The sequence below is a fragment of the Amblyomma mixtum genome, chromosome 6 (assembly GCF_055824585.1).
Source record: "Amblyomma mixtum isolate Tamu chromosome 6, ASM5582458v1, whole genome shotgun sequence".
Classification (NCBI taxonomy): Eukaryota; Metazoa; Arthropoda; class Arachnida; order Ixodida; family Ixodidae; genus Amblyomma; species Amblyomma mixtum.
Window position 1 is genome coordinate 35077178 of NC_143017.1, and position 24010 is coordinate 35101187.

Here is a 24010-nt window from a genome sequence, read left to right on the forward strand (position 1 = left end):
TGAGAAAACCGAGTGGAAAGAAACAGTCGCCTTGACCACAACAACCAGCAACCTGTAGTGAAGTTCTGCATGACGGCAGTACCGAGATTACAACTATACCTTAACGAGTAGGGGAACAAGAGAGCAGAGGAAGCGATTGATATCTATGAGACTACTACGCGGATATCAATCGCGCGGCTCGCTCTCCAGCTTTCGTTGCGGCCAAAGCTGTTGTGGGATGTAACTTGGAGGGAAATAGGCGAGCCGTTGCACCCTGGAACTGACAGGCTGACGTATCCGCAGTGGTCTGAAACACAGCACAGGTATACTGATCAAGACGCCTCGTAAGGAAGCTGGCTGTTCCTAAATGTGTCCACACGCATTTCGGAGGTGCCATGCCAGTGACATCTTGCCCCATTTTGCATCTTTGTCAGGTCAAGGTAAAAAAACCGGCCATTTTTTCACTCCGTACTATTTGTAAGCCAGGAGTTCTAAGTTCTTCATGTGGAAACAATTTGCTATACGCCCGAGGCTAGGAAGCAAGAAGGATGCCAGATGCACTCTCCCTTTCACCTTTTCCATGTACCCTGGGAGAAGGAAGTTTGCGATTGATGCGAGATGAGTTTAAGCCTCGGATTCGCACGGCTACGCTAGAGCGCGGAAAGTAGCGAAAAAGTACCTTCGGTTGCAGCCTCAGGTTGAAATATCCCGTTGACTGCAGGATGTCGCCTGCAGGGACGCTGTTATAAGCGTTGAAAGCTTGGTAGTAATCCATCTTCATCAACCACCTGGCAGCCGTTGTCCAATCGCACTTGAGCGCTGCATTCAGGCCTCTCGAGAAAGCAGAGCTGCAATCACTGCAGAGGCCTGGAAGAAGAGAAGACATTATGCGGATTCTTTTACCGCGTCAAGAGATAGGTGGAGATAAGGTTTAAGAGCAGCGGCAGTCACTGCCAAGCACGAACTATCCTGAAGATTTCAGCTCATTTTCTGTATGAAAAATGTCACGATGAATAAAAATAAAGGAAGGATTTTAAAAATATGTCCTGGGCCAGATGGCAGCAGTGTAAAGTTACTCCCAAAGAAATAAATAGGCACAAGAACCACCATGCTCATACGAACAGAGTGTAGCAGCAGCAGCGGCCTTACGCAGCAGGAGCAGCACCAGCCACCGAAGACGATGACGCCGAAGTTCCCCCGAATGGAGCTCGACTGTCGTGCCGGCGAGATGCACCGTTCGGCTGCACGCAATCTTACATCTTAGCACTCCTGCCAGTAAATCCATCATTTCCTTCATCGTGCCGGCCTAATACTTTTCGGGTGCAACAAACTGGTGACTCCGGACGTCCGCTGGAACACCCACTCCCACCATGGCCGACGCCGACGACAACGCCTCCGCCATGCCTGGTGACAGACCCTCCAGCGCAGTCCCTGCGCTATCCCTTCGGCTTCCCCTGTTCTCAGCCTCTGATCCTCAGCTCGGGCTCGCTCGGGTTAACAGCCAGCGCACTATTGGCCGCGTCACTAGCCAGGCGCAGAAGTTTCATCACGTCGCTGCGTCGCTACCACCTGAGATTAGCGCCGAAGTGCGCGACCTCCTCATAACTCCGCCCGCCTTGGCCCCGTTTGACACGTTGGCTTCTGAGCTCATCAAGCGAACAACAGCCTCGGAACATCGCCGTCTCCAGCAGCTCATCTCTTCCGAAAAAATCGGCGACCGCAATCCAACGTTCTTAGGAACTAACCGGTGCCCAAGAACGTTGGACTGCTTATGAGGCCGCGGCCCTTGAATATAAAAGTGCACTGAAGGATGCCAAAGATTTGTTTTTCAATGACACATTACCTTCCCTTTCGATAAATAACCCTAGGCAATTTTGGAGCGTAGTTAACAAAAAAGACAATTCATCCATCAGCCTTAAAGACTCCAGTGACCAACTAATTCATCCTAATGAATGTGCAAATGTTCTAAACAGTGTATTCGTTTCAGCTTTTTCCAAAAATCAGTGTTCGGTAACCCCTGCATATAACAGTGCTGACTTTTTACCGATGGATTCTATTATCTTTGATCCTGCTGGAGTGGAAAAAATAAGCGAAAAACAAAAGGTTTCTTCATCATGTGGTGTTGACAACATTAGTTCTAAGTTCTTGATTAAAAGCAATATATACAGCGCAATAATACTCTCTAACCTATTTCAGCAATCTCTTGAAACAGCATGCATACCTGATGACTGGAAAGTGGGGAAGGTGATTCCCTTGCAAAAATCTGGTGATCAACATTTCCCGCATAATCATCGATCCATCTCACTTACCAGCATTCCGTGTAAAATTATGGAGCATGTTATTTACTCTCACCTTGCATCGTTCCTTGATTCTAATGCCTTTTTTACTGACAGTCAACATGGATTTCGGAAGTGGTTTTCTTGCGAAACACAGCTTTTAACCTTCACGCATGATCTAAACTCATTCCTCGACAGGGGTTCCGTTGTCGACTGCATATTCCTCGATTTCTCAAAGGCATTTGGCAAGGTCTCTCATCAACTGCTTTTTTTTTAAACTTAGTAAACTTAACCTCGACCCTAACGTTTTTAGGTGGCTGCATTCGTTTCTCACTAATCGTTCACAATTTGTCACCGCTAATAATGCTTCTTCATTCACTTCTCCAGTTGGATCTGGAGTGCCACAAGGCTCTGTTCTAGGGCCTCTGCTTTTTCTTATACATTTCAATAAATTACCTGACAATCTATGTTCAACAATAAATCTTTTTGCTGATGAGTGCTGATGAGTGCGTCATAAAAGTGCGTGAAATAAAGCGTAAAACTCGCAAACCTTGGATATCTTCTGAGTTGCGCCAAGAAATTAAAACGAAAGACAAACTGTACAAAATCTTTTTAAACACACGTTCAACAGATGACCTAAGCATTTTTAAGAAATACTGAAATAGATTAACAGAAAAGCTACGTCTCGCTCGTGCGGAATACTTCGCGACATTTCTTGAAATTAAAAATGGTCGCCACGATCTGTTGTGGTCAAGGTTGAATTTCTCACTGAGGTGTGAGCAACCACAGGCTGCACCGCGGGCTTTAAAGCTTGATAATAAAGATGTATCCGGCAGAGAGTTGGCAGATGCCTTCAACAACTTTTTTACCACCCTTGCCCATAACACCCCGTCAAGTGATTTCAACACCTATTTTAGCTCTTACAATAGGGACACAATATTTCTGAACCCAGTTACGACAGAGGAGGTTATATCAGTCGTACAAAGCCTAAATGACAGCCATAGCTGTGACATTGACGGCATTCAAGTGAGGTCTGTCAAGCATGTTATAAGAGTTATTGCCCCTGTTCTTGCAGATATATTTAACTTATGCTTTACTACAGGCACATTTCCTAAAAAAATGCAAATAGCCAAAGTAACGGTTTTGTATAAGAAAGCAGACCGCAATGATTTAGGAAATTATAGACCAGTATCGATACTCCCAATTTTCTCAAAAGCCTTTGAAAAAGTTCTGTATACACGGTTGTCTGATTTTATTGATAAACATGACCTTTTGTCACCTAATCAATTTGGGTTTTGTAAAAATAAATCTGCCGAGTTAGCACTACTCGAACAAAAGGAATATATACTAACACAGTTTGAAAATAAGGCCTTTGTTATTGGTGTCTTCGTGGACTTCTCGAAGGCATTCGATTTAGTAAACCACAGTGTGCTCCTGAAAAACATGGAGCGGTGTGGTATTCGTGGACTGGCTCAAATGATCCTCAAATCATATCTTTCGCATAGAAAACAGGCTGTAAGCATAGACAATGTGACATCTGAACTAAAACTTGTTACTTCTGGCGTTCCCCAGGGTAGTATATTGGGACCATTACTTTTTAATATGTACCTAAATGATATCTCCAACATTAACTCCGCCGCTAAATTTATTATCTACGCTGACGACACTAGCATCTTTTTTACTGGAAATGATCTTGATCTCCTTGTTCGGGAATGCAATGACACCTTGAGTGAATTACAAAAGTGGTCCGAATCCAGATACATGCGTATAAATGAGAAGAAAACAAAAGCTGTCATATTTCGTCCTAAAAAAAAGTACTTCCTTCCCCCATCGAGATTAAACTAAACTCGCGACGTATAGACATAGTTGAACAATTTAAATGCCTTGGAGTAGTTTTTTCTTCCAGCATGTCTTGGGAACACCACACAGACCATATTGTCACGAAACTGGCTCAAATAACCGGAGTCATAAGTCGGCTCAGATACGTCATTCCAAAAACAGTAAAGTTACTCCTCTATAATTCACTTTTCTACTCCTATTTAAACTACTGCCATCTAGTGTGGGGCACAGCTACGGTTAGCTGTCTTCAGCGTATCTACATTTTTCAGAAAAAGTTTCTTCGTCATGTTCACAATGTCCCCTGGGACTCGCCAAGCAAAGATCTCTTTCTACAAAGTGGTGTGCTAAAAATGCACAACTTGTATAAATATCGCTTGAGTGTCCGGTTTAAACTCGAAACACGTAGAAATGTAAACCACATACGTAAACTTGCTGATTTACATACCCGAGATGCAAGCTACACAACAAGGTATGCGGAGACATGGATAGTCCCGACCCCACGGTTAAACTCGGGTAGAGAACGCCTGCGGTTCACTCTTCCGTCCCTGCTAAACGCGTATATATATAATAATTTTGACCTTTTCAATTCGTCAAACAGGTCTTTGTAAGCGTGCTTTGTATGCTAGCATGTAGGATTTTTTGTCTTGTTCTTTTTTTTTCTTCTTTCTCTTTTTTTTTCTTTGCTGCCATTACCTGTGTCTACCCAATGTGAATATTGTGTCAATATTGTATAATGTTCTTTCGTTTTCTCTTGTACCTGCTCATTATTGTATACTTGTTATCACGCTTGCAACTGCCTTTTGTATTAAAAGCCTTGCTGTCAAGCTGCTGCCAAGCGAAAGGGGGCTGCGGCTTAGTCAAGCTGTCTCTCAGCTTTTTCTGTGCCTCCGCTGTCTGTATCTTTACAAGGCAGAAATAAAGAATTTGAATTTGAATATAACGCGAAATTAACAGTGACTCTGATATAGCTCTTCTTCAATCGGATATTGATCATGCTCTTGAATGGACTAACAAATGGAACATTGAACTAAACATAAAAAAGTGCAAGTACATTCTGGTTTCTCGTCGTAACACCACATTGCCTTCATATCGTCTCAATAATTGCAGGCTTGAGTCTGTGCCTTTTTATAAGTATTTAGGTGTCTTCAATTCCCATAATCTTTCTTGGAATGTACACACAGACCATGTAAGCAATAACGCTAACCGCATGCTGGGCTACATACGCCGTAACTTAAATCTTTCTTCTAGCTCCGTAAAACTGCTTCTCTACAAGTCGCTGGTTCGTAGTAAACTAGAATAAGCTGCATCTATCTGGGACCCCTATCAAGAGACACTAATATACCAACTCGAATCTATACAGAACCGTGCGGCCCGTTTCATTCTCTCGAATTATCACCGTAACTCTAGTCTCAGTGCCATGAAAGCAAGCTTACCACTCCCACTACTGTCGGAATGTAGAAATATATCCCGCCTTTGTCTATTCTATAAGATTTATTTATTTATTTATTTCATTACCCTCAGGGCCAGAGGGCATTACAGAGGGGAGTGGATTACACACGAAAGTGAAACAAAAAATACAGCTGTAAATACACCTAATAATTAGACATAAATGAAGCTCACAGAAAAAAAAAACGAATAAACAGGTTACGTCAAAACAAGTAAAAAATTAGCAGCGCATATCGCAGAATGAAAACAACAACAAAAAGCAACAGCATACAATAAAAACAAACGACAAGAGAAATCACGTTCAGAAGGCAGTAACATGCGCGCATATAAAAGAAGTGGAACAGCCGTAAAAAGAAAAAAAAAAAAGATGACAGTGTTAAGGATTCTCGAGTTTATGACAGCAACAGGTTGTATAAAGCAGATTTAAACATAGAATTATCAGAAATTTCGACGATAGATCCGGGAAGGTGATTCCAGCTTACTGACGTACTTGGGATGAATTGTGATAATGGTTGGTTTGGCATGAAGGAATACCAACCTTATGGCGATGGTCAATGCGACGTGAAATGTAAAAGGGTGGTAACATCATTTTATTCTTAAGAATGGGATTATCGTAATAAATTTTATGGAACAGGCAAAGACGGTATATTTTCCTACGTTGTGACAGCAGGGATAGTGACAAGCTTGTTTTCATAGTCGTGACGCTGGAGTTGCGATGATAATTTGAAAGAATGAAACGAGCCGCCCGGTTCTGGACGGATTCCAGTTGATAGATGAGCGTCTCTTGACTGGGGTCCCAAACAGATGCAGCATATTCCAGTTTAGTACGAACTAACGATTTATAAAGAAGTAATTTTACAGAACTATGAGCAAGATGAAAATTTCGGCGTAAGTAGCCAAGCATGCGATTAGCGTTGTTAGTTATATAATCTACATGCGTGTTCCAAGAAAGATTAGAAGAAATAAATACGCCTAGATATTTGTAACAAGACACAGATTCGATGCTGCTGTTATTAAGATGATACGTGGGCAGTGAAGTATTACAACGAGAAACACGCATGTGCGACCCGCCGCGGTGGCTCAGTGGTAAGGCGCTCGTCTACCGAGCCGGAGTACCCGGGTTCGAACCCGACCGCGGCGGCCGCGTTTCGATGGAGGCGAAACGCAAGAGGCGCCCGTGTGCTGTGCGATGTCAGTGCACGTTAAAGATCCCCAGGTGGTCGGAATTATTGCGGAGACCTCCACTACGGCACCTCTTTATCTCTTTCTTCTTTCACTCCCACCTTCCTCCCTTCCCTTAAGGCGCGGTTCAGGTGTCCGCCGAGATATGTGAGACAGTTACTGCGCCATTTCCTTTCCTCAAAAACCAATTTACATTTACAAACACGCATGTGCTTGCATTTCTTAGGGTTTAGTTGCATGCACCAGGTGTTAGCCCAGTCAAGAACATGATCGATATCGGACTGAAGAAGAGTTACATCAGCGTCACTGTTAATTTCGCGGTATATGACACAGTCATCTGCAAAAAGGTTAATTGATGAACATATGCTAATAGGCAAGTCGTTGATATATATTAGGAAAAGCAAAGGCCCCAACACAGAGCCTTGTGGTACGCCTGATTCAACTGGCGAAGTGAAGGAGCAAGTGTTATTTACCGTGACAAATTGTGAACGATCAGTAAGAAAAGAATGCAACCATGCAAGAATGTTAGTATCAAGGTTAAGTTTGCTTAGTTTGAAAAAAAGCAGTTGATGTGAAACCTTGTCAAAGGCTTTGGAAAAATCTAGGACTATACAATCGACAATGGAACCCGAATCAAGGATGGAATTCAGATCATGCGTAAACGATAAGAGTTGTGTTTCACACGAAAATGACTTACGAAATCCATGCTGATAATCTGTAAAAAAGGCATTTGACTGTAGGAATGATGCCAGGTGAGAGTAAATTACATGCTCCATGATTTTGCATGAAATGCTCGTTAGAGAAATGGGTCTATAATTAAGCGGTGAATGTTTATCTCCAGACTTGTGCAAGGGAATCACCTTCCCGACCTTCCAGTCGCCAGGAATGCAGGCTGTGTCAAGAGATTGCTGGAAAAGATGAGAAAGAATTATAGCGCTGTATACTTTAGTCCTGATCAGAAACTTTGAATTGATGTTATCAACGCCACATGATTAAGAAATTTTTTGTTTTTCTATCATTTTTTCCACGCCAGCAATATCAAAGATAATAGGGTCCATTGGCAAAAAGTCAGCATCGGGATATGTGTGTGGTACAGAACAAACATTTTTTGAAAAAGCAGAGACAAAAACAGAGTTTAGAACATTCGCGCACTCATCAGGCCGGATAAGTGCGTCGGCTGAGTCCTTAAGAGCGATAGCAGTATCGTCTCTTTTGTTAACGATGTTCCAGAATTGCCTAGGGTTACTAATTAAAAGAGATGGTAATGTAGTATTGAAAAATGAATCCTTGGCGAGCTTGAGTGCTTTTTTGTATTCGGTAGCTGGGGCCTGATAAGCATTCCAACGATCTTGAGAACCTGTTAGTTTTGCCTTTCGAAAGATACGTTTTTTCTTGTTACTGAGCCTTTTCAACGTTTGACTGAACCATGGTGATTGCCGGTTAGATGCGATAACTATGCGCGGAACATATTTATCGATGAGCGATGAAACTTTTTCTGCAAACAAATTCCAGTTGGCGTCCACGGAGCGGTCATGAAAGCTGGGTAAGTAATCGTCTAAAAAAACAGACAGTTCACGGTTAACGGCATCAAAATCAGCATTTTTGTAGTCCCGGATATATTTCTTGTAGTTGCTCTGGTGAGGCACGGTGTAGGTTAAAGAAAAATGAAGCAGTAAGTGATCACTTAACCCTTGTAGATACGATATGGGCTGGAAAAGATCAGGTGAAGTGGTGAGCACTAAATCTAAGATGTTAGAAGTAGCAGACGTAATTCGAGTTGCCTGCATTACAAGCTGCGACAAGTTGAAATCACTGCACAAATTCAAAAATTTGTCAGCTTCACTAGAAAAAGGATTACAATAGGAACGCACATCAGACCATACAACATTGGGAAAATTAAAGTCTCCTAGTAAAATGGAAGGATTATTCGGGTACCGCAGTGTAACCATATGAATGACGTCATGAAGGTCGTCAGAAAAGGTGGGTGAACAGGACGGAGGACGATAGCAAACACCTACTATTAATTTCCTGGAGCACGTGCGAACTTCAACTAGCACAAGTTCTAAGGCGTTTGTGAAGTGAATAGGAAATGACAGAAAAGTATCAGAGACGGCTATAAGTACGCCTCCGCCGCACCTAGCGCCCCTATCGCGCCGATAAACGTTGTAGCGTTTTTTGCAGTCGAACAATTCACTGCTATCAACCGTCGCAGACAACCAAGTTTCAGTAAGACATATTATGTCGGCGTCACAAGCATCGATAGCAGAGCAAAGATCGTCGCGTTTTGGAAGTATGCTTCGAATATTTGTGAATAAGAACGAAAGTGGATTAATGACCGGTAACTTTAATTCACTGCCCCTCGCGTAGCGTTAATCAGTGGTCGATGGGGAAGCATTAGACTGTTCCTGGACGGAATCGGAACATTCAGCCGGGGGCGTGAAGGTGTTAGGAATTTCATCCACACAGTCATCAGAAGGATTGTAGGTGTAACACTTTTTACCTATGTACAACTTGTTGAAGCGAAGTTTGAAGGTTAAGGGTTGAGATTTGCCAAATTCTACCAGTTTTTTTCCTAGCAAGACGTGTAGCAGGAGAATAGTCGTCACTGACCGAAATTTTTTCAAATTTCAACTTGGAACTATTGAGGAGCACTTGCTGTTTGACCTTTGAAGATGAGAATTTGGCAATAATTGATCTGCACTTATTCGACGTATACCTGCCGAGCCGGTGGGCTCTCTAGATCAAAATTTCTGAAGGTGGGATTTTCAAACAGGATGAAAGGACATTGACCAATTTTTCTTACGACTGGGCCCAGGATTCTGATTCGATGTCGGCTAGGCCGAAGAATAGCAGATTGTCTCGCCGTTGCCTGTGTTCCAGCTCAGCCTGCTTACAGTGCAGTACATTGTTTTCACCTATAAGCTGGTCAATCGACTGGCGAAGACGCTCCACCTCTTTCGCGACACTGTCAAAGACGCCAGTTTTGGGCTCAACCTCCGTTAGTCTGTCGTCTATCTCGCATAGATTTTCCTTGAATTCCTCCTGGGTTTTTTTAAGTTCACGAACTGACTGAATTAAATCCATCTGATTCTTTTCCATTTTTTCAGTTCGAGTGTTAATAGTTTGTAGTATGGCAAACATATCGTCAATTTGCTGGGACGGCAAAACGGGCAAGGAGTCCTGCACCTGGGCTTTCTTGTTAGGCCCAGGATTGAGCTCCACATCCCCGGACAACATTAGCAGTTGAGTTGTAACATCAAGACAATCACAAAACAAAGAAAGCAAAACTCCCGGGCGTGGGAACAGCAACAGGCACACATTATTAGATTTCTTAGCGTACATAGAGGTAACAGGACAAACCTGGACGAGGAAGCGGAGCGGATTAGTAAGCCTCATCGTTGTGCTGTTCTCACGCCCACTACTATGATAACCCCTATGATAACCCCATCCTTAAGAGAAAATTTATAACGCCACCTTGCTACGTTTCAGCTCAGATCGATCATCGTCATAAAGTTGGTATTCTTTCATGCCAAACAAACCACTTTTGCAACTCATTCATCCCTAGCACATCGGCACAATGGAATCACCTTCCCCGATCGGTCGTCGAAATAAGTGACCATTCTGTGTTTAAATCGGCTTTAACTAACTTGATGGTAACATAGTACATGTAATTCTTGCGCCCTGCCGCTTATTATTTTCAGCTTACGTGGTAGTTCAAACAGACCTGGTCTTTTTTCTCCCCTTCACAAATTCTGCTGTTAAGGGCATGACAGAATGTGTGCACCAGTGTTTTCCTGCCATTTTCAACAACTTCCTCGTGTTTTTTTTGCGTGGTATGCTTACTTTTATTCTTTGCTAATAATTTCGTGTTAAATGACTGTTAATTCGTTTGATTGTATTTGCTGTAACCTACTGATTTGCGCGAGCCATATTTTTGTTCACATTTTGTGTTACTTGTGACTGCTGTTCTTTTGTCATTTTGTCTATTGTACCCCACTCCCCTCTGTAATGCCCTCGGGCCCTGAGGGTACTGAAATAAATAAATAAATAAATAAATAAATAAATAAATAAATAAATAAATAAATAAATAAATAAATAAATAAATAAATAAATAAATAAATAAATAAATAAATAAATAAATACAGTTGCTGCGGCGGCTCCAGCAGCTCCTGGGCGCAAGGCTGCTACTATCGACCAAGACTTACTGCGTGAGTTTTTCCTTCAGCGCTTGCCATCGTTGGTCCGCATGATGCTTGCGCCCACCCAGGGGTTACCTTTGCAGAAGCTTGCTGAGCTGTCAGACTCCGTCATGGACGTTTCCTTCGCCGCAATTTCTCTCGGCGCAGCCTCGCAGCCTCCAACCCTGCCATCATCTCTTCCCTCCTGTGTTGACCTTCAGAGCCTTCGTGACGAATTCCACGCCCAGATTGCACGTCTCTCTGACCAAATCGCCGCACTGTCCACTTCCCGCTCTCTCTCGCCTTTCCGTAGCAAGACCTCACCTCGCCGGCGCAGTGCTACCCCACCTCTTCAAGGTATTTCGAGTGCTGGTATGCCCGCACCTTTGGTGAAGCAGCGCATCGGTGCCCCCTCCTTGTCGCTTCCAGGGAAACTGCCCACGACACCACTAAAAGCGGCAAGTGGCCTCACCCCACAGAACACCCGCTTATTCCTCATTCGCGACCACAACTCCGGCCTCCGTTTTCTTGTTGACACCGGAGCAGAGGTGAGCGTCCTCCCCCGCAGCCTTGCATCATTAACTTCCCGCAGTCCTGGCCCATCGCTCCAAGCCACAAACCTCACCTCCATCGCTACGTACGGTGAACATGCTCTTACACTCAATCTGGGCATCCGACGTGTTCTTCGATGGGTTTTCCTTGTCGCAGGCGTACGCTACCCAATCCTCGGAGCTGATTTCCTGCGCCACTGCAATCTACTGGTCAACATGCACAGCAAGTGTCTCGTGGATGCCATGACGAACCTCTCTGTTCAGGGCCTCCGTCTTCGAGAACCGCTTGCCAGTATACCCAGCCCGCAAAAGTCCGCCTACGAGGTCCTCCTAGATGAATACCCTTCTCTGCTCCGACCTTCCAACTCGACATTACCCACTGGACTGCATCCCTACCACTGGTTCTGCTCAACCTCCGGGATACGCTAGAAAGGTCTTCGTTGCACTCCAGCAGAACTTGTCTTCGGTTCGCCCCTGCGTCTTCCTGGTGAATTTTTCGAATTCACCGATTCGTCGACAAGTCCCGACTCTACCGATTACGCGACGCAGCTCCGCCATTTTTGCCGTCATCTCCGAGCGCCAGATCTCCGACGCCAGTCTCGGCCATCTTCACACGTTCTATCCGAACTAGCGACTTGCACACACGTCTTTGTTCACCGAGACTCTGTCCGCAAGCCGCTTCAGCGCCACTACGACGGCCCATACCGCATCCTTGAAAGAACAACGAAGTTATTCCTCGTGGAAATTCATGGGCGCACTGACCCTATTTCAATCGACCGCTTGAAGGCAGCCTTCACAGAAGACGCCCCGCCCACTGGCCCTACATGTGCTGTTTCTCTGCCCCAACGGGCCGGCTGCCCTCCTCCGCCATCTTTCCCCGCTACCCCTCAGCAGCGGAAAGTATCCTTCCGGCTCCCAGCTTCACCGGACTCCTTCACTAGCGGGGAGGGGGGGGGGGGGGGGGGGCTACTGTAGCAGCAGCAGCGGCCTTACGCAGCTGGAGCAGCATCAGCCGCCGAAGACGATGACCCCGAAGTTCCTCCGAATGGAACTCGACTCTCGTGCCGGCGAGATGCACCGTTCGGCTGCACGCCATCTTACATCATAGCACTCCAACCAGTATGGTGCTTAAAAATATGGTGCTTAAAAAGAACGTTTCTGAATACTTGTCGCTGTGGCTTTCCCGCGTTGATATTTATGAAATGCTATTGCTGCACATGGTTTCACTGCCGAAATGACGCGTTTTTACCATGTGCACAAATGGAGTGTGTATTTGCGGGATAAAAAATTCGATTGGAGACGTTAATAGGCGCACATTTCGGACTGGAACCCGTTTCAGAAAACTTAACCACTCAGCCGCCGCCGGGGCCGAGGGGGGGGGGGGGGGGCAGGGCTGCGTGGATTATTCGAGCCAGTACTATAGCGGCATACAACTTTAAAAAACGGCAGTTGTTGACAACCAGCCCTGGTCAGTGGCCTGTTGTGTTGTCCCGCTGAACAATCACAGCAATAAAAGAAATTAGCAGTTTGTTAATTCTGTATAGCAAATATGCCAGCGGCGTAAAAATTTTATTTTCTCAGTTGGTTAGAGATTCGTTCACGTAAGAAGAAAATTCCTTAACAGAGGACTGCTTTTTGTGATGGCGGAATTTTGCACGGCGGTCTCTGCAGACATGCGTTGTATCCAACTACAACGCAAATATCATGGGTCGCTCTTCAGAAATGGACCAACAATGAAAGCAAAAATCGTTCTCCAGTTGTAGTGCCAAATAAAATGGAGACAGTTCAGTGCATCGCGAGCTGGGGTACTACTGTTCTGCGTTACGGTGACAATATCATATATGACAATATCCCACAAGCACTCACCTCTGAAAGAAGCTCTCCTTCAGGATTAACCATTTTTTTCAGTGACCTCTCTTATCCTGGAGGTCCGGTTGCTGTAGCCAGCTGTATCCGTGGCCAGTATCATTTTCATGATCGCTTTCCGCATTGCCTTAAATTCCCATGGGAGCATTTTGTAAAATATGTTTGCCTCCGGGTGCTTAAGCGTCAGGCGAAATGCGGTGGCGCTGTGGTGGCTCTCTAGCACCGCCCTGCACGAAAGCATCACATTCAAAATTACTGTTCAACGCAAGTGCGCCGCTTGCAATCGACACCACTATGGGGAGGTACCTTAGGCAGTTTGTATATGACGGGATCCGAACTAGAGATAGTATAGCTACTATACAAGCGTGCGGAAATGTACAGTGTTGGTGTCAGAGGTGAGAACGACACTTCTTGTACTCTGTACAGATACTTTCAACTTTGAGCTCGTGGTGCCGTAACTGCCTGACAATAATGCTCAAAAGGAGACCCTGTGGCCTGGGAACTTTTGACCGACCCTGTACGTATGTCCGCTTTTCTGCGCGAATTATCATTTGAAATTTCACCTTCTCGCCCATTGCCGGTTAGTCAGTTGCAGTTAACTTCAACACTGCTTCCCAACAAAAGAATCGCCACTATAAAAGATAATAAAACCAAGTACTTGCTGTCTAGAGTGTGAATGCGGACTAGTTGGCCATCTACAATGAACCCGCAACAACGAAGAATGGAAGGGGCGGCACGAGCCACACACAAGGGCTACAGAAACGCGCACAAGGGTACTCAAATATTGTTGCGAGTCCGTCCAAGCCGTGAGAAACAGCAATTAGCTATTAAGAAAGGAACTATTAAGAAAGGAATGATATAGTAACTGCCTCACCTCGGTCGACCCCTGAGCCGCGCCTTGAGCATAGGTATGAGAGACGGCTTGAAAGAAAGAAGCCAGAGGCGTCACAGTGTAGGGATACAGAATAACTGCGACCATTTGGAGTTCTTTCACGGACACTGCCATCGCACCTTTGTTCTGAATTATACACTGCCGCCTCCAATCCTTCCCGGCAGAGTACAGGGCCGGCAAGCTTGCTTGGAGCAACTTAGACAGTCTAGCTCCCAGTCCAGCTTTATTCGCAGTCTTCATAATATAGCTAGATGCGGTCGAGACCCTCCGCCGGGGTTGAGACAGGTAATGGCACATAACTGCATCACTTGGCCGGTGGGTACCTCAGCCGCGGCCTGAGAGAAAAGCATGAACGCTAGCTGGAAAGGAGCTGTTCGTCGGCGTTCGTTTCCCTCTTTCACGGCGCTGTTGAGGCGGTCACCGGCAAAGTGATCCAGTTACACATCTTTCCTATACATCAAATCTAGTGGTTCTCCTGGACTGGAAATAAAGCTAGACACCGATATTTATTTGCGGTGTAAGAACTCTTTTGGGGTTGACGAATGGAGGCGCGTTCCTAGATCAATTTGTATGTGGAATGTTGAACCGCCGCGTTGAGCAACCCACGCAACTGTGATTCTGAGCCGAAGTATCTGGGTTCGAACCCTCCGCGGGGGCCGCGTTTCGATGGAGGCGGAACGCGAAAGGCGCTCGGGTACTGTGGCAAGCCAATATCCCCAGGTGGTCTAAAACTTAACCAGGACGTGCACTAAGGCACCTCTTCCCTCATAGCCGCCTCGGTGGCTCAGTGGTTATGACGCCCGGTTGCGGACCCGAAAGAAGCGGGTGCGATCCATGCCGCGGCAGCTGAATTTCGATGGAGGCGAAACTCTTGAGGACCGTGTACTGTGCGTTGTCAGTGCACGTTAAAGAACCCCATGCGGTAGAAATTTCCGGAGCTCTCCACTATGGCGTCCCTCACAGCCCGATTCGCTTTGGGACGTTAAACCCCCATAAACCAAACCTCTCCCCTCCTTCCTTTTTTTATACCCTCCTCTATCTCTCCCCTTAGAGCGTATAGTGCGGGTGTCCATCGAGGTACGCGGGAGTGTTACTGCGTCACTTGCTATCCTCGAAACCAATTTTCAGCTCGCGTAACGGGTTAGGGCTGCCGTTCTGGCCCCTGAATGGCTTATAAGTTATTACAGCTTTTCTAGTAAAGGCTCTAAAAGCTCAAGGCCTTATATCAATGCATAACGCATGCAGCATGCAGGTGCTCGAATCGCCGGGCTGATAAGTCCTCTGAATATATTGATGGTGTTATGCAGGCATTGTGGGGTTATGAAAAAGTTGCGATGGCGTGCTCACTAGCAAGAGGACCAGGGTTCAAATCCCGTTGCTGCAAAATTTTTCATGGGGTCTGAAAAAAGAAGCTTGGCGTGTCGATGGGTCGCACGCAGATAACAAAGTCTAGGGTGCGGCCTGATATTGGTGTCCACAACGGGCATGACACTCCCTCATCAGAGCAGGATTTTACCCCCCTGGTGTAGGAACTAGACACAGCTTTCTATGAAGAAACTGAATCCTCGGTCCTCAGTCCCCAGCGGCTGCGGAATATGTACCAAAGCGCTGGTCCAATATTCTGACGCAGCGGAGGGTGCTAAGTACCTCTGGCTCCGGACAGGGTGCCATTCGAAACTGAACCTAGAAACGTCCGACGATGGAACCTCATCCAGTGTGGCTCGCCCAGCAGTGCTGTTCGAGGAACTAGCGGGTGTTAAGTGGGATGTCATAGAGCTCAGCGAGTTTAGGAGGACAATTGAGGTGCATACAGTAATGAAGGGCGGGTATGTACTTGCTATCGTGGATTAGCGAACAGACCAGAACTTGAAATGAGATTCGGCACTAATCAGGATATTGCTGGCAGCTTAGAGAGTTCTACTGTATTAACGAAAAGGCGAAAGCTATCACAATTATGCTTAGTACAAAACGTATGTGCTCAAGGTGCTGCGGGCTCACGTGGGCAGATCCAGCCATAATGACCAAATCATCGAAAAAGTGGAATACGTTCAGTGAATACGTGGAGAGAGTTACATACAGTAGAGAGAAAAAAGAAAGGAAGAGCATGGGCAATGTCGACGTCTTCGGCGGGGAGGGCTTTACACCGGCAACAGAAGGAGTAGCGTCCAGCAAAGGATTGGGGAGAAAAGACAACCCGGCTTCCATTCGATCACAGTCGATGATAGCTTCATTGCGAGAAAGGAAATCTTTGCAAAAGGATTAGTGGAAAGCTGATCAGCGGGCCTGGAGTATTGATTCGTGGAAGGCTAGCACGCAGGAGCTTGTGAAGGGGCCGCGTAGACTGGGCGACGACGACGGAAAAGTCGTGCCACATGACATGGCAAGCCGCAAATGTAGCAAAAAGGCCTGTTGTCGATGATGCGCCAGGGAATGCTGGCTCGCGGAGCTTGTCGAAGATAAGGAGCCGTGACTCGCGCAGATACTGGAGGCAAAGGATAGGTAGGCGGTCGAGGGCTGGCGACGATCTCCACGTATGCAAGCGGAGCGGGGACAGAGTGCGGCGGTTGGACGGTGACGTCGGCGTATGCCAGCGGAGCGGCGTCAGGTGGCGGCCGATGGGCAACGACATCGGCGTATGGCAGTGGAGCGGCGACAGAGGATGGCGGATGGGCGGAAGAGCCGCAACAACCTGCTTTTAGATAGCATGTCTAAAAACTGCAGTCAAATGTGGAGCTCGATTGCGAGATCTCGGCAGAAGAGAGAGCTGACGCGCCACTTCTTCACGAACACAGTCTTTGATCTCTTACCGCAGGGAGGTAGTGTGAGCTGCTGGCATCCGCTCAGCAAGTGACTAAATCTGCCGGGGGTACTGACGAGTCAGGAGCCTCTGCTCGCGCAGCTCCTCGAAGCTTTAGCAGAGGGAGACGACTTCAGCAACGGTGCGAAAGTCGCGCGCTTACAGCATCTGAAAGGCGTTGCTGTCAGTACCTTTCATGATGTGCTTAATCTTGTCAGATTCCGACATTGTGATGTTGAGAGGTTTGCATAGGTTGAGCACATCTTCGATGCAGCTTGTGAAGCTTTTGCCGACCTGCTGAATGCAGTTTCTGGACAGCAGGATGACCGATCACTTTGGAGAAGTTTGTCTTGAAGGCAGACTAATTCCGGATGCCCACCCCACGATTCTGATACAACAGGTTAGCCACTCTGGTGAGATAAAAAATACGTTATATACTTTTGTCGCATCGGCCCATTGGTATTAGAGGCTCACTCGCTTGCAAGACATCAGCCAGTGTTCGACATCCTGCTCATCAGTCCCGCTGAGGATGGCCGGGACCCGTTGGCGAAGGGAGTCGGCGCGGCTAAGAGCTGGACCCAATTGCACGGCTTGATGTTGACCGTCTTCAGGGATCGCACGGTGCGGGAGAGTATGGCTGCGGAGTTCCATGCCTGCTAGCGGGCACGTCCACCGAACGTAAGACGGGTGTTTATTGCAAGGGACAGAGAAGACGGGAGCACTGGCTAAAATAGTCTGAGGTATGCCTGGTTGAGCACGGACATACGTGGCGATAGCAATATAAACAGTATAAATTAAAGAAATGGAGAGCGAGAAAAAGAGGAAATGAAAATGCTTTCGCAATTCTGCTTTTACACAGACTTGAGTGCAATCCTGTAATTATCGTTTCTAGCGACAGCATTTGTTTTGCTCGAATTTTTACGCTGTATTGCATTTCAGGGTATGATGCGCACTAACAGATCAGCTTAAAAGAAGTTGCCCTAACTCCATGCTGATCCGGTGCGAGACAGCCTGTAAGTGGTAGGCGATGCTTCTCACCGAACATCAGCTTAGAAGAGGCGTGCTAAAGGAGCAGTTATTTGTGCCTATGTCCTTACTGTCGCCCTTCTTCTGCTGTTCGTCAAGACAGTTGGCTACAGAGCGGGACCACCCGAATTGAATCCCGGTAGCGTTTCGAAGGAGTCGAAATGCTAAAGGCACCCGTGTTTGCCTCCCTCCTCTACCGCAGCCCTCCATGTAGCTGCTTTAACTTCCTTATTCATCGCTTCCCCTCACATTGTGGTTGGCGTGTCCATCACGAAGGCATTTTCTGTATCCTATATTCAAAACGAATTTTCACTTTTTTTCGTCTTGCGGCGTGACAAAAAGTCGACAGTCGCGGAATATTTATTGAACAATTTGTGGGCTTTATGTGAACGTACTGAAGGAAGTTTGTGAGTGACGCGAGACGAGTTAAAGCCTCTGGTATAAACAGCAATGATTGTGATTGGAAAGAAAAATTACCTTCGATCGATCGCAGCATCAGCACGAGATATCCAGTTGACTTCAGGACGTCGACACTGTTATAAGAGTTGAAAGCTTGGTAGTTTTCCATCTTCATCAACCACCTGGCGGCCGTTGTCCAATCACAGCTCAGCGCCGCGTTCAGTTCAGAATCTCTCAAGAAAGCAGAGCTCTTGCCATTGCAGGGGTCTGGAAGAAGAGAATACATTATGCGGGTTCTCTCTTTTAACGCATCAAGAGCTAGGTGGAGTATCGATTTAAGAGCAGCGGCAGTCAGTGCCCAGCGCGCCCCATCTTAAAGCATTTAGGCTCATTTTCCGTGTTTTAAATGAAGTCAAGATGAAAACAAAAATAAAGTAAGGGTTTCAAATATATGTTCTGGGCCAGATGGCAGCAGTGTAAGGTTACTATCAACGACATAAATAGGCACCACAGTGCAGTCTGCTGATACGAACACATTATTTATGCCTTCATCTTGGGAGCATCCTGGAGCGTCCCGCCGTAGCCTGATGCCCACGTACAAAACGGATGGAATGCGTAGAGAGACCCAAGCTGTCAGATAAATCAACTTTTTTGGCAGAAAAGGAAATTAAATGCTATGTCACAACACATATGTAGTCATAGGAATGGCACGTGCATTATGCATCGCCCCTCGGCATACCAATGCCTTTTTTGACGTAAGCCTTTCTTGTCTCATCAGTGGCGGCAAGGAAAGCTGTAGACGGAAGCTGTAGACGGAATTGCCCGCAAAATATTCCTCACGAACTGTCAGTCACAAGTTGTATGGTAATCAAGATAAAAGGTAAAAATTCCTTAAGCAACAGTTGATAAGCAACACGTATGTAATGATAGTATTGATAGTAACTAAGTAGTAAAAAATAGTTGTAAACAGTGATAATGATAGCTACTGATAGTAACAGTTACTGCTAGAGATAGGTAGTGATAATTTAAGCTGCTGATAGTGAAGTGCTAGAGATATATAGTGGTGATGGCAGTTATGACGATAGCGATAATTTGCGAAAGCATCGATGGTGATAGTGTAGATAAGAGCGATGGAAAGTGAAAAAACAAAAATACAAAAAATAAAAACACTAAGAAATAGATTAAAAATAAAATACAAAAAAACAATAAAGAAGGAAAATGGAAGGTTAAAAATAAAAGAAACCATAAATTAATAAGAATGAAAATAAAAATGCAGGCAAAAATAGAGGAAAGGAAAATGCTTTCACATGTGCACTCTTAAGCAGACAAGTGAAATCCTGTATTTTTTCTCTATACTTGCTGTGTTCCACTTTGTATGCTGTATTAAGGCGAAAGCCTTTAATGCCTCATCGTTGTAAGCAGCAGTTGTCGACCGAAAATGTCGCGCTTTTCAATTCGTCGACACGGCCGTGACGTCACAGTGCGCGAATTTCAAACGGGGCCAATTGTACTTTGCCTAGTAACCATGCAACCAATTGAAGGGATCGTATAGTGATGCTCCAAGTAAGTGGGACTGAGCTTAGTTAGTTGCTTAATTACCCAATTAGCCTAATTAAATTTTCTAGTCAGGCCATATAAATAAATAAAACGGAGTAGGAAATTGGTCGAGCTCGGAAATCGAACCCCGGTCTCCAGCGTGCGAGAGGAGCATGCTATCCACTCCGCCATGCCAGCTCGATGGTTTGGAATGAACAGAGGCGCGTCTAGTGAATACGGTGTCTTCGCTCACTCCCATCCTCCTCCCTTCCCTTCCGGAGAAGTTTAGGTGTCCACCGAGATATTTCCTTTCGTCAAAAACCAATTTACCGACGAGCGAGGCGTAGAACCGAATGTACAATGCCGTTCTATGGACTCACTGGCAGCGTTGCAAGATGCTGTCGCGTTCCACTCTTAGAGGCTAAGCTTAACATGTTAACCACACATCAGTGACCACACTTTAGGTAAAAAAAGTGCCCCCTGAATTTTGACGGGTGTTCACCGAGATATGTGAGACAGTTACTGCGTAATTGCCTTTCCTCAAATACAAATTTCATTTCCTTCATTACGGGCCCTCTTTGTCCTCTTTCACTCCCACTTCCTCCCTTCCTCTACGGTGCGGTTCAGGTGTCCACCCAGATGACAGAGAATTACTGCGCCATTTCCTTCCCTCAAAAAGCGTTGCGTTCAAAGGGCAAGGCATCGCGCCGAACGGGTGGTGGCGTTCCGTGGACTCCCTGGCAGCGCTACAACACGCTGTCACGTTCCACTTCTAAAGGTGAAACTTAAGCGTCATTAATTAGCAGTTAATTAGTATCCAGACATTAATCAGTAATCAATCATTAATTAGTGGTTTGTCATCACTTAGTAATTAGTACTCAATTATATGTGACGCCACCAGTGCCACAGAAGCAGCGAAAGTGGTGCGGAAAACGCTTTCGTCTCTACGCACTTTAGACAGTCAAAGTGCCCCCTGAATTTTTTACATTTCACGGTATGATGCGCACTAGCAAAGCAGGTGAAACGTAGTGGCCCCAACTGCATGTTGATCTGCTGCACGACAGCCTATAAGCAGCAGGAGAAGCTTCTCACCCAAAATCAGATTAGAAGAGGCGCGTTACCTGAGCACTCTTTGAGGGCGTCCTTACCGTTGTCCATCTTCCGCTGTTCGTCGTAGCACTCAATCATTAATTATGTGTGACGTCATCCAGTGGTGACGTCACCAGTGTCACATAGGCAAAGTGGTGAGGAACACGCTTTCGCCTCTACGCAGCCAAAGTGCCGCGTGCATTTTTAACATTCTCCTTCAGCCCTTACCCTCACAGCGTGGTTAGTGTGTAATCTAAAACTGAGGCAGTTATTATCTATCTGAATATCGCAACGAATTTTCACTTTTAATGTCGTCTTGCGGTATGGAGGAAGTCGACCGTTGCCGTATGCTCTTTGAAAAATTTGAGCGGTTTACGAGAGCGTACTCAATTTCGACCTTTCCCCTCGTCTATTTTCGCTACCTCAACGACACGCGCCTCAAAGGTGTCAGCGAAATTAATGCAGATAATTTGGGTGTGTGATTAATGCTAGGGGATTGCCCATCGCACTAGTGCTTGAGACCCTGACGTCCCCAGCACGTATACAGAAAATGCCCTCTTCACGCTCTTCTCGTTTCAAGCACACTTTTCAGCTGGTTCGGCTCTGGAAACACGTTGCTATCTCCCTCGACCATATGAACACTTAATTTCAAGGCTGCTGTGCACTTACGGCAATGATATTGCGGTCCGGCATTTTCCCCCAACAAAAAAATAAACACCAGTTTGACGAGAGTACACGAATATTCTCAACCTAGCTATTAGAGCGACTGATCATTTTGGGGTGATTTCTTTGACTGAAATTCTATCACAGGGACAGGTTTATCCGCTGAGAAAGTTAAAATTTCCCCATTCCGCTTTGCTGATAGGCAAATTTTATTCTTTTATCTGAGATGACCGTGTAGAAGGAAGCAGTCGTTTTGACCGCAGCGACTGGCAGCATGCATTGAAGTTCATCATGTCAACAGTACCGAGATTAGGCCTATATCGTAGCGAGAAGGGGAAGCAGCTTTGAAGCGAACGCATATAAGTTTCGCAAGCCCACAGTTCATCGCATGGCTCGTGCCCCGAAGAAACGCTGCCTCAGAAGAAGTGGTAAGTGAGGCCCGTCAATGTTATGGGTGCGCGCTGAACGCACCACGAGAAGAAATACTTTAGGTGGAGTTCACGTACGTCACAGCGCCGTGCATCATAAGGTGCTAGCCTCCAATGGGTGCGTTTAACCGACATGGCGAACAGCCGCAGTGACTTGCTTCGAAGGCAGTAGAGAACGCCAAACCTGCTCACCTGCTTTCCGCGTGCTTTGAGTAATCTATCATTCGCTCTGTTGGCCATGTTCACACTAAAATGAAAGACAAAATATGAAAAGCATTCGAAGACCAAGAATGTCGTCTTCTGCACTGTAACACTACGCTTAGAGCTGGCTATAGTGTGAGAATATCTATTATCCGTGTCTCTGTCAAGTTTTCGCTGCGACCAAAAATGCTGAGGGATACAACTTCAAGGAAAATAGGCGAGCAATTGCAGCTTGAAATTGACAGGCTGTCTTATCCGCAGGGGTATGAATCGTTGCGCCCGCGTACTGCCCAATGGGCTTCCTCAGGCAGCCGGCTGGTCCTAAATATGTCAGCGCACGAACCATTCCAGTGACATTTTATACCATATTTTATATAAGCTTATCAGGTGACGGTATAAAACCGGTCACCTGTTCCCTGGGTACTATTTGTGAGCCGGTGGGTATGTGTCTTTTGTGGGGAAACATTGTGCTCTATGTCTGAGGCTAGGAAGTATTATACTGCCCAATGCGCTCTCCACTTTGCCTTTTCCATATACAGTGAGATGAGGTGGTATGTTAGTGAGGTGAAATGAATTAAAGCCTCTGCTACAAACAGCAATGCTTGTGATTGGAAAGAAAAATTACCTTCGATCGCAGCTTCAGCATGATATATCCCGTTGACTGCAGGACGTCGGCGGCAAGGACGCTGTTATAAGCGTTGGCAGCTTGGTAGTTCTCCATCTTCGTCAACCACCTGGCGACCGTTGTCCAATCGCACTACACAGCAGCGCTCAGTCCTAGCCTCTCGACCAGCGGTAGTTGCTTACACTGCAATGGTCTGGAAGAAGAGAAGACATCAGGTGGATTCTCACTTGTACCGTGTCAAGAGCTGGGTGGAGATTAGATTTAACAGCAGTGGCAGTCACTGCCAAGCACGACCAATCGTGAAACATTATCAGCTCATTTACTGTACATTAATATTATTTTGCGCTTACTGCTTTGTGGCAGACACGCCGCACTGCAGGATTAGGCCGCAGCGTTCATAGGTGAACAGACACTCGCGATGAATCATTAACTGCCACCTGCCAGGCTGCCAGGCTGGCAGGGTGGGCGTGCTGCCTGTGAAGTGTCCAGAACGCACTAAACATTACAGAAGCCAAGCTGCGTATAGTTGCCGGATACGGCATAGGTTCCGCTCTCTAACCAGGTTTCGCAGCACTTAAACCGCGCCTATTTTTTTATAGCGTGGGCTACACTGGCCGAGGTTGAGCAGGACCCGTATTATAGAACTTTTAAATGAAAAACTTGTCAAAAAAGTGTCAATTAGCCCCGCCGTAGCCGCGCTCCTATTGGTCGGCCGTGACAGGTGGCCATGTTGCTTTTTTGCGTCATGGGTGGCTGTCGTTTACGTCACGGACATGACAGAAGTGATGACGTTGCACACCTAATTATGCAGGTGCAATTTGACGTTTTTTTTTACCGCTTCGAAGCGGTCACTTTGGCCGTTGCGTTTTTGACAGAAAATGGCGGCGGCAGCGGCAGTGTATGTGGCGATGGCGGCTGCGCCGGCGCGAGCAAACGGCGAAGGAGGGCATACGAAGACACGTTTTACTTGCCGGACGAGCTGTTTCGACGCCTTTTTCGACTCGAGAAGCAGACTGCGGATTGGCTGTGCGAAGAAC

The 24010-nt window shown here is 46.2% G+C and overlaps 1 long non-coding RNA gene and 1 pseudogene across 1 annotated transcript in view; both read right to left on the minus strand.

Moving 5' to 3' along the window:
- Window positions 1-24010, minus strand: part of LOC149338777 (uncharacterized) — a 33943-nt gene that overhangs the window by 3505 nt on the left and 6428 nt on the right. Inside the window, exons 2-5 of the long non-coding RNA XR_016283758.1 lie at window positions 22974-23166; window positions 18510-18698; window positions 13318-13544; window positions 659-846 (exon numbers count right to left, since the gene is read on the minus strand). This is a non-coding gene — a long non-coding RNA (uncharacterized LOC149338777). The remainder of the gene's footprint in view (window positions 1-658; window positions 847-13317; window positions 13545-18509; window positions 18699-22973; window positions 23167-24010) is intronic.
- LOC149338778 (uncharacterized) lies at window positions 9092-9959 on the minus strand (annotated as a pseudogene).